Source organism: Protopterus annectens, chromosome 9.part0 (assembly GCF_019279795.1).
Source record: "Protopterus annectens isolate FY-2018-M chromosome 9.part0, PAN1.0, whole genome shotgun sequence".
Classification (NCBI taxonomy): Eukaryota; Metazoa; Chordata; order Ceratodontiformes; family Protopteridae; genus Protopterus; species Protopterus annectens.
In genome coordinates this window covers 1,145,940,323-1,145,952,833 of record NC_056743.1, presented here as the reverse complement: position 1 = coordinate 1,145,952,833, position 12,511 = coordinate 1,145,940,323, and positions in this window count along the sequence as shown.

Genomic DNA, 12,511 nt, shown 5'->3' with positions numbered 1-12,511 from the left:
TGTTGTAAATATTCATATGTTACCTGTGAATGCTACTATGATGCATATACTTGTCTTACAAATGTAAGAGACTTATATAGGCTATGTGCATAGCAAACAACAGGCGGAGAAGTGTGTGTTGGACTGTATGTTAAATACTGAGCCCATACCTGTCAACTGTCCAGAGTTTTGCAGACTGACCACATGTTTGCCTCATATTTGTAGTCAGTGCTCATACAGTTGTGTATTGTCTGGCAAATCACTGACAATGCAGTAAAGACTGAAGTCATAACATAATAGCATGGATTTGAATGTCAGATGTCATATCCTGCGGAGTAGTCCTGTGAATGCAAAACTGTCATTGCTAGCAACTAAGTGTGTTACAGCTAGATTTATAAAGTGTCCCTATTTTCCATTATTTGCCCAACATTGATGTGTGCCTTTCTGCAGATGTCTTGCTATAACAGGAACTAGGTGTCTTAGCATGAAACCCATGTCAATGCAAGCATACCTTGTCCTGTAGGATGCTAACATTTGTGCAGTCACTGACACCTGGTTTGCAGCTGTGGAGAGCACACTAACCTTGCCATTTTACTCATCCCATCATATGTTTAGACCCCAAATGGTGGGCTTCAAAGCCACAGGAGGTGGAGGTTTTAACATTATCATACACATACACACCTCCAGGCTAACCAAACAGTACGACACATGGGAGACATCCTGAGTGCAGTTAACATTGACAAAACACCTGCTCGAATCACAGCTAACTACAGACTTCCAAACATGACTCTAGACACCCACTACACCTATCTGGACTTGCTTGAATCTGTCTAGATTCAACCATCTACCCTGCTCCTGGGTGACATTAACTACCCAACCATAGTCTGTATGACTTATGCTACCTGCACATGAATGCACAGAGATTCCTAGGCTTTGTCAATGGCAATGCATTGGATCAGCTAGTCAACACTCCTATGATAGGTGAAAATATCCTGTACCTGGTCCTTACCAACATGAGTAGCCACTGTAGCAGTCCTACAGTGTCATCCTCCTTGGTAAGATCTGACCACATAGCCATCACTGTTCAGGTCACCATCTCCCCAGCCACCTCCCATTGTCAGGGTCAAACAAAATAAACTTTACAAAAATGACTATAAATCTCCTCAGGGCAGGTAGAAGTAATTTTACAGCCGCCATCCAAACAGTTGGAACTAGCAATAGTGTCCAAGCCCACACCACAATACTGTGCGATCACCTACATAGCTGTATGGACTCAGCAATACCTGACAGGGCATCATCTCCTTCAAGGTAGGGTAAATGTCTGTGGTGGACAGCAGCAATACACAAATAGCATAATAGGTGGAAATAATTGCAGGACAGGGCCAAGAAGAAGCAGGTGCCTAATTGGAAGCAATGTCACATTGATCTGAAAAAGCAAATAAGGTCACATGTGAATTACCCTAAGACTGTCTTTGAATGCAAATTGGACACATCCACCAAGGCCAATCACTAGGCCTTCCACACATATGTCAGCAATCCCAGAGGCAACACCTAAATCTGCTCTGTAGTGGTAGTCAAGAACGCCACAATCACATATGGCATAGACATAGCCAACCTGCTGCAGACAGGTGAAGTGTAAACATCATCCCCCTGTCCCCTCAATGGTACACATAGGCATGCACAGCACCTGTCCCCCTCCCCTAATCATCACGAAGCATGCCCATAATGCCCTCTCAAAGACATCACACAGAAGTCTCCATATGCCTGATACCATCCCTGGCTGCATCCTACATGAACTCAGGCATGAGCTCTCAGCTCCATTACACACTGTAGTCAACCAAAGCCTGAGCATCAGTGTCATTCCCATCTTCACAGAGGACAGCCACTGTCATCCCTATACACAAAGGTGGAGCAATCCACTTACCCAGCCAATCATATGCATATCAGCCTAACAAGCCTGATCTGCAAGGGCGTGGAAGGCAATATCAAGGACCTTATGAACCCGGACATTGGCAGGCTCAAAATGCTTCAACCCGCACAGTGTGGTATTGTCAAAGGGAGATCAGGCCTGCTAAACCTGGTCAACCTCTCTGAAGTGGTCAACAAGCACAAGGATGAGGGGAAGATAGTGAACAATACCTACCTTCACCTAGCCCAATTCTCCCACAATAATCCCCAGGCAGTCATGATACATAATGTCTACACAGCTAGGCATCAACCTGTATGTTACCAGATGGGTAGCTAACTGGCTCAATGATAGAACCCACTCGGTCAAAGTAGTGGAAGCCACCTCTAGTAGTAGACTCTTACAGAGCAGTGTACCCTAAGGATCGGTATGGGGGCCTCTACTGTTTGAGATATACGTTTCTGAGGTACAGGATAAAAGCAGTGGTCTGTGGCTGACCAGGTTTGCAGATGCTTGCAAGCTGGCCACTGTCTTACACCCCCCCCTACTAATTTGAGCATCCTCCAAGAGTCCCTTAGCCAAATTAATGACTGGTGCAAGAAGCATTGAATCAAACTGAATACCAAGAAATGCATAATTTTCCCTGTTGTGGTAGATGTCATCCGCACTAATTATAACAGTAATAATGTAATGAGCATGCAATCAGGTGTGAGGTGACTTGTGCACCAAAGTTGGTAGCAACCTGACAGTTTCCCATCATGTGGGCACTATTGTATGGAAGGCTGTCTACATGGCTCACCTCAAAAATACAGGTATGTCATCCAGGAACCAGGAGGCCACAACATCCCTGTACTCCACCTTTATCAGATGCATTGCCAAGTACAATGGCTCCTTTGGCGTGTACCTTGCCAAGCAAATGCAGCAGTTGCAGAGACCACAGAGGTTCCTGACCAGGCAAATCCAGGGTCTGCAACACCTATCTTATACAGATAGGCTGAAAGCCCTGTCCCTGTACTCAGTCTCATATAGACTGATCATAGGTGACCTGTGACTGGCATACAAGGCCATTTCCAAACCAGCTTTGATGGCATTTCTGCATATTTGTAAGAAAAGCCCCACTCATGCAACATGCATGCAAGGCCCTCACCTGGTCTGTGACATCTATAGCATTTGTTGGTGGAATAGTGTAGTGTCCCGCACAATACACTATCTGTAAAATACACTCCCTCCCCATGTCTAGCAGAGTATGTGTACAGCCTTCTTGAAGAAGAAGCTGGACAACTGCTTGGGAAACAGAAAATACACCCCTGGGATCCTGCATGTGTCCCAGTTGGACAGGGGAAACAGGTGCTGGCTTTGAAGGGACATGGGTGAAAGTCTGGGCTAGACTTATGAAGGCATCAGGGCCAATAGCCTGGTATCATCTTATGAGGCTATGCACCTAGTAATTTACATGCTTCCTGTATGCATTGCAGACTGTCCTGCAATGTTGTCTGAAATGAATCCTTGTGAGTTTGTACTGTGTAGGTACTGCAGTGATAGTGTATTCTCTTGTTCCTTCATCAGTTATCATCACATATTGTTACACCTTGTCATTGTGTCTGGTCTGTATAGCAGTAAGTCAGCTCTTACAGTACTTGCATATGCACTTGGTGAGACTGTATAGCTCACTCCAATAGCCTTGGTCTTGGTTACAATTACCATTCTGCTAATAGGCCCATCACACAGTAGGATTTGTCACCTTTTGTTGTGGGCTTTACAGTAGTTGTGAAAGAGAAGGTTTGTGGAAGCAGAACTATGTAAGATCTGGCCTGAAGGGCCCATAGGTGTTAAAGCTGTGCCAGACTTTACTAGGAGTGTGTTTGTGTGAGTGTGTGTGTGTGTGCATGCGTGTGTGTGTGTGTGTGTGTGTGTGTGTGTGTGTGTGTGTGTGTGTGTGTGTGTGTGTGTGTGTGTGTGTGTGTGTGTATCGACAAACATAATACTGCAGGGTATTAATTTACATATGTTATATTCTCCTCACAGGTGAGCATGGGGGTTGGTGTCTCTCCCCCTCACAACCTGATGTCAGTGTCTTAGCAGTCTCCCATGATGATAGTGGTCATAGTGAGGCACAGGTGGGGTTGTTGGGGCCTGAATCTGTGCCACTGGTTGGTATCCCACTTTCACCCACGATGTCCCCACACACAGTCAGTATGCCCGCAGATATCTAGTCTGCAGCAGCCATAGATAATGGACAGCAGAAGGATGGTGGCATGGAACAGGTTAGTGTGGTGACTATGGCAAATGTTAGTGTAGATACCAGCCATAGCCAGAGAGCAGGCAAGGTCACAAATAGGCAGATGGACACAGGTGCTCAATGGAGGACTGCTGCCCATCAAGCCCCTGTCACAAGTGCCACAGCACGTGTCACCAGACGCATGTTATGGTCCTTCATGGAGGCACAGGCGTGTATTGACTGCAACACCAGACAGATGCTCAGGGTCATGAATGCAGCACTTATTGCCATGCCTAATGACCTCCCCAGCATTTGGGATGCCAAACATCATTTTGCTGATGTTGTGGATAGACAGTGAGGTGAGACTTTGTCACTGCTCGACAATGCAATGTCTGTGCTTGAGCATGTGGTGGGATTCGGGCATTGGCCAGGTGGACGTAGGTCAGCAACATGATCAGCTGAGAGCCCACTTGGCCGTGCATATTCACAGTCCCATAGTGGCAGTACCACAAGTGTTACTGAAGGGAGGATGCTGTCCACACCACAGTGGAGCAAGCCATAGGCATGTGGTCCTGGCCAGTCCCATCAGGGACATGGATCCAGCAGACAGCATTCACCATTGGGGAGTAGTACTGCATCTGTCCTTGAGGTCTGGTGGTGCCAGTGAGACTCCTTTCACCACCAGTTCCCGTGTCCCTGCCGGGAGATGGTGAACCATACATCCTGCCATGTATGGTCCACTGATGTCCAACATAGCCCTGTGTCGGACATCCATATGGCTGCATGGTGTGCAGACAAACACTCACATCCCTATCACAGGCTGGTCACCACCAGACATGTACAGCTTTTCTGCATGGCCCAGTTGAATACCACCCCTCCAGATAGACATACACACACGCATGCACACACGATGTCAGCCATATGGCCCAGCGTAGGCCTCTGACAATCCCACTCCCCACCCTGTGCATGTGATGATACTTGTGCCACAACCTTATTATCCATACCAGCAATGCAGGGACATGCTCATATGGGTCTGATGCTCAGGGTGACTATAGTACAGTGTAGCAATGTCATGCTGTGTAAGGTGCTGTCTGCTGGCAGGAGTTATGGGTACACATTGAGGTGTATGTACCTTGTTAGTCACAATGCACTATTGCTGTTAGTACTACTGACTGACTGTAGTGTCACATACTGTATTCTGGTTGTGTTCCAGGTGTCTGTGTGTCTGCAGGCTGTGGGGCTGCTGACAGTAGCAATGATAAGTAAGGCAGAGTGGAAACACAGTGACCTTTTCATAGCCAAGTTACAGCTGTATATGTACATGTTTACCTGGTGTGTTTACATGCAACAGTGTGTGATGCGCAATTGTGGCAGGCAATGTGACCTTGCATACATACCCTTGACACAGCCAGCAAGCCTTCATACATGTCACCTGGGTAATCTGTAGGACCATAGGCTCACACATACAGAGGAGATTACTTGAGTGCTGGCACTAGGTCCCTCACAAGCTTAGCCATTACTTTAACTGCAACAAATTCAGCTATCAGCACCTGTTGCCCATGCCATTTCTGTCCCATCCACTCAACCTTTATGCAGTTGATGAAGGTATGCCTGGTACTGTGTATGACAGGTTTGGGGTATGTATTCTTGACACAGGTCAACCTGTGTCAGTCTAACCTGACAATCACCAGCATGTGTTATGCTAACTCATATGCATGTCTGGCCTCTTGTGCTGGTAGTGCTCACAGAGTCATAGTTCTGTACATGGGGCAGCTGACAAAGGGCTGAGCACAGCCACTACCTGCACAGTCTTACGAATGATAGCACTAAATACATAACACACATAGCACAGAGGTAATGTAATGTGGCAGAGTCTGTCACTACTATTCAAGTGAGTGACAATTGCAGGGACTGTTAGGATTGCTAATGGTGGGTTCAGAGGCCCTTAACATGTTAGAACCATCTGACACACACACACACACACACACACACACACACACACACACACACACACACACACACACACACACACACACACACACACACACACACACACACACACACACACACACACACACACACTGCTGCATGAGGACATGTATTGAAACACACATGCACATGGAGGTGACACTTCTCAGAGTAGATGACCTACCCATCTATTAACGTACAATACACAGTGATACAACCATTGCATGCACCACAGAGGCTTGGTGTTAGAAAATGTATAATTGTTCTTGTACGGTGGCTGACATCTGTATGGGCTAACACTAGGTTAGCAATGTGGGAGTTCACAGGGTGGAAGAGGCACACAAAATTGTATAGCCATCACATACACACACTAAAGACAGCTACAGGGGGCTGTGCATACAGAAACACATACACAGTTGCTAATAGACATATTAGTAACCCTACGTATCCACTTGTATGTACTATAGTGCTACGTACACATGACATGGTCCACATAGATTATATGCCTGGGACATAACACACACCCTCTTACAACAAATAATCTTGCGAATGCCTTCATGGATGGTAGGATAACCCACCAGAAATAGCAATTGGTCTCATTTACTGCTCCTACAAACTTGCATAAGTGATTGACAGACTTTGTATCAGCATGCTGTGTCAGTCAGGTACAATGTCTGATGCTGGCATGAGTGTCACTATGGTAAAAATGACATATTTGGCAATGATATCACAGGAATTCTCATTGGTAGGGGACACAGAACACATATAGGTTGCAAACATGTAGATATGCCATGCAAAAATGACTGGTGTGGGCTGTATAGTGTTACATGGTGCATGTGAGTCAGATGGCATTAACAGGATCTTTAAAGTAAGGTCATGGGTAGGGGTCAACAGGCCTTAAAATGGTATAACCTACACACACAAAAGCCCAGGGAATATGCTTCAAACACACTACTATAGTTGCCAGTACTGATATTGGAGCCCCTATCTGTCTAATTATTTGCAATACAGTATTACACAGTTATTGCACATGCCACAGTGGTTAGAGAGTTGACAAGTGGTATACAGGTGCATCTAAGGTGAATGACATCAGCAGGCCTTGTAAAGTAGAGCAATGGGACGTGTACTGGGTAGAACACCCATCAAAATGGTATAACTCACACCCCCAGAGGATATGAGTCTCACCCAAAAACACACACACACTCACACACACACACACACACACACACACACACACACACACACACACACACACACACACACACACACAGACACACACACAGACACACCCACAGTATCACAGTTGCCAGCATTGAGTTTAGAGTGTCTACCTATCTAGTTATGCATATTACAGTGTTACACAGTTATCACACATGCCACAGAGCTTATAGGGTTTAACAGTGTCCCAAGGCACGTCTAAGGTGAATTACATCAAGATCCCTTGTAAAGTATGGCAATGATAAATGTACTGGGTGAAAAGGGCATCAAAATACATTACCCTACAAACATACATACTTACAAACACCTTCACACACACAAACATACACACATTTGCCAGAACTGAGAGTAGAACCCCTGCCTATCTAGTTATCTGTACTATACTGCTACTTAGTTATTATACATGCCAAGGAACTTATAGGGCTGTGTGTTGTCCAAAGGTACTTCTAAGGGCAATGACATCAGCAGGACTGCTAAAGTAGAGCACTGGAAAGTGCTGTGGGTGAGAAAGTCCTCAAAATACTTCATCCTATGAACATACACATTTACAAACATTTGTACATACACTTAGACACACACACACACATTTGGCAGAACTGAGAATAGAAGCCCTGCCTATCTAGTTATTTGCATTATACTGTTACATAGTTATTGCATGCACCATAAAGCTTATGAGGCTGAGGGCTGTCCAAAGGTACTTCTGAGGGGAATGACATCAGGACTGCTAAAGTTGGGCAGTAGAAAGTGTAGGCTGCACCTACAAAGAAACACACATGCATTTACATTTGCCAGGCCTGGGATTATAATTATTTGTACTATAGTACTTACACAGTTATCGCATGTACTATACAGCTTATAGGGTTACCAAGTGTCCAAAGGTACTTCTAAGGTGAATAACATCAGCAGGACTGCTAAAGTAGGGCACTGGGAAGTGCTGTGGGTGGAAAGTCCTCAAAATACTTCATCCTACAAGCATACACACTTACAAACACACACACACACACACACACACACACACACACACACACACACACACACACACACACACACTTGCTAGATCTGGGAATAGAACCACTGCCTATTTAGTTATTTGTACTATAGTGTTATGCAGTTATCACATGCGCTACAGGCTAACAAATGTCCAAAGGTATGTCTAAGGTGAATGATATCAGCAGGACTGCTAAAGTAGGGCACTGGGAAGTCTACTGGGTGGGAACATCTTCAAAATATTTCATCTTACAAACATACACTTGTACACATACACACATTTGCTGAAACTGAGAATAGAACCCCTACTTATCTAATTATTTGTACTATACTGTTACATAGTTATTACATGTGCCACAAAGCTTATAGGGCTGGGACTGTGTAAAGGTACTTCTAAGGGGAATGACATCAGCAGGACTGCTAAAGTAGGGCACTGGGAAGTGTACTGGGTGGGAATGGCTTAAAACTGTTTCACCTATGAACACACACACACACACACACACACACACACACACACACACACACACACACACACACACACACACACACACACACTCACACTTGTCAGGACTGAGATTAGAACACCTAGCTATTTGTACTATAGTGTTACACAGTTATTGCATGTGCTACAGAGGTTACAAGGCTGACGGGTGTCCAATGGTACTTCTAAGGTGAATGACAGCAGCAGATCTTGTGATGTAGGGCATTCGGAAGTGTACTGAGTAGGAATGGCCTCTTAATACTTAAACCTACAGACACACACACACACACACACACACACACACACACACACACACACACACACACACACACACACACACACACACACACAAAGGCAGGTGATGTGATATTATAACCCCACCTCAGTACTATTACACAATGGAGATCACCTTCATGCTGGCAATTGTGGCTGGTTACACTCTAATATTGTTGATTTGGTCTTGGACCTTAAGTTGTTTATTAGAAACTTTAATTTTAAATTACTTTTCAACAATGTTAATGTTTCTGAACAGTGTTCTAGTTTACGTAGGAAAAGCATATACAACCCCTGTACATTTTTGTCTTACATTGTTTGAGAAAATTTGTGAATTTGACTTTAGAGCTCTGTTAAGTCACCAACAAAATAATTGTGACAACTTAACTGAAGCTGAAAGGAAACTGCTTTCAGACATTTGTAAGGACAGGACAGTTAGAGTCATGAAACCTGACAAGGGGGTTAGTTGTTGTGTGTAAACAAGACTATGTAGAAAGAATGAATTTAGTACTGTTTGATAAAACCACTTATGAAGATGTTTCATGGCATTTTGCTAACCTGTCCTATTATACGATAGAAGTGGTTTTACAAGATCTTTGTGACCAAGGGCAATTGGACCCTGGTCAACTGGAATTTCTTGTTAATAAACATCCAGAAGTCCCTAGTGTCTTCAGAATTCTGAAGATACATAAGAGTTATTACAACCCTCCTATGAGACCAATTGTGAATGCAGCTGACTCAAAAACTCACACTTTGGGAAAATACATTAATTTTGCTCTCAAAAATATATTAAAAGGAGAAAAGCATATTTGCATAGACTCCTGGCATTTTTTGGATAAACTGAATGGTGTAGTATTTCATGATTATGTGAGTTTTTTGACAGTGGATGTTACTAATTTGTACAATGTTATTCCACACACCACTGGTCTGGAGTGGTTTGAGGAGTTTCTGTTTGACAGTAAAATGTTCACTAATAGTGAAGTGGCAACATTAGTGACCATTATGGAGTTAATATTGAAAAACAATTTTGTCTACTTTGAAGGGCAGTATTTCCTATAGAAGATAGACATTGTCATGGGGGGCATTTGTGTCCCAGTGTTTGCAAACATCATTATGCTTATGTGGGAAAGGAAATACTTGCTTAGTTCAGAGTTTGCCAACAGATGGAAAGTTTATTTACGTTACATTGATGATTTGTTTTTCTTGTGGAATGATACAGGGGAAGACATTACTACCTTCATTGATTATTTAAACAACACCACTGATTTTTTAGGTTTCACTTATATACACAAAAAAGATGGCATCAACTACTTAGATGTAGACATCAGGAAAGATTGTGACAGGAAATGCTTTGTAAGCAATCTGTATAGGAAACCTACTTATTGTAATAGTTTATTACAGTTTAAGAGTAACCATCTTGAATTTCTAAAGCATGGTATAGTAAAGGGACAATTCGTGAGAATTGCCTGAATGGTCATTACTCACCAGGATTTTTTTTTGCAGTGTGAAATACTAAGTTGTTTTTGGCCAGAGGGTACCCCACTAGTTTGAGCTCCACAGTAAAGAAAGAAATTGTGTGTAGAAGAAATAATCACAACATTCTACCTATGGTGGGTAATGTTACAGGTACTCTCAGGACTATTAATACTGCTGATCCCTCCAAATATTTCTGTCCCTTTATTACCAAGTTTTCTACTGACCATCGAAGTATTACTACTATTTTAAAGAAAAACTGTCAGGTATTCTGGAGTCATCCTGGAATTTTAGACCAGGTGGGAGATATGCCACAAAAAGTGTTTAGGAAAGGTTCAAGCATCAAGCAGTTACTTGAGAGGGTAAATGTTTTTGAAAGTAGCAGCACCATTATTGGGACTAAAAAGTGTGGCTGCTGTTCTCATTGTTATTTGGTCATGAATTGTGACCAGATTAAGTTGAACCACACAACTATAAAACCTAATGGCAAATGTTCTTACAACTCCAACGGGGTTGTTTATGCTGCCCTTTGTCAGTCATGTAATATGTTCTATATTGGGAAAACTCAAAGAAAGTTAAGGGACAGAATTTATGAGCATTATAGTGACATATAAAATGGTAACAAAACTAATGCCTTGTATAAGCATATAGAAAAATACTCAACACATGTTTTTTTTTTATTTGCTGTTGTTGAATGGGGTCAAAATAGATCCTAGAGAGGGTCCCTGGGAAGACTATTTTGAATTCAGGGAATTATGTTGGCAAATTAAGTTGAACGCCTGTGCCCCCCCAGATCTTAATGACAATATAAGCATAAGCAGCCTATTAAAGCTGTGGTCTTATGTTATACAGCTTGTATTAGTTTTTTATATGTTTGAGCTGTATATTATGGCTTCTGTAATAAAAGGTTTTTGATTATCCTGGTGGAGTTCTTTTGACACTGTGTTCCAGGCTTGCTCATCCTTTGGTGGTATTAGTCTTTTTCATTCTGGTTCATGACCGGTATGCCACTGTCCACAGCAGGACATCACTCTGTGCCATTCAGGGTATCCTTGTGTATGACTCAATCTCTGTGTGCCCCCCTGTGTCTCTCTCTCTCTATCACTGTCTGTCTCTTTCTTCCCCACGTCTATGTGTATGCATGCTTGACATATTGTTATATGTTGCCCATATATATGTCTGTGTATCACATGCAACAGATGCAGATATATCACATATTGGCCACCTACAGCTAGCGAAGAGTAATCCTGTCTGATGGGTGTGTGTAGGGACAGTTAAGGTGTACATAGCTGTCTGTATGCAAAAACATATATGCACAATACAGTTATATAGTCCAATGTGGGTTCCGAGATGGCCTGTGATTCTCTAAGTGTAGGAGCATGCCCAGTATGACCTTCTATAGTGATTGTGAGACTCCATTCCAGAGACAATTGTACTCCAGTCCGGGGTTTTGTGTGCTACAGCCATACCTCTCAAAAGTAAGCAGGAATTTGCTAGAGGTACAGGGTTTGTTTTAGCAGACGTTTTCTGACATATCTGAAGTCTTGACACTGGAATGTATTGTGTCATTACCTAGTGACAGATATCCTCAGATCATCACAGTGCTTTACCAGAAGAATACAAGATGTATGATGGACAGACCAATATTATTATCCCAACTATAGACATTCTTGCCCAAAAAGGCCAGTTGAGAGGTGTGGCTACAGCTGGTTGACTGATGAAGCTGTGTAAACAGTCCAGCAACTTGGTGATATACTGGCTGGGGATCTCCTGCAAAGTCATATCCTGGTGTAGCCATACCTCTCAACTGTACAGTTTTTGGCAGATTGTCCAGGTGTTTGCCTAGATGTTGCATCCAGTCTACATAAACTTGTGTTTTTATGGCAAGTTAGTTGCAAATAACTGCAGACTGATTTTACAAAATAATGACAGACATTAGTGTTTTAGACTTCATAACCTTCAGAAATTTCCTGCTGATGCAAAACCCATTATTCTACCAACTTTCTCA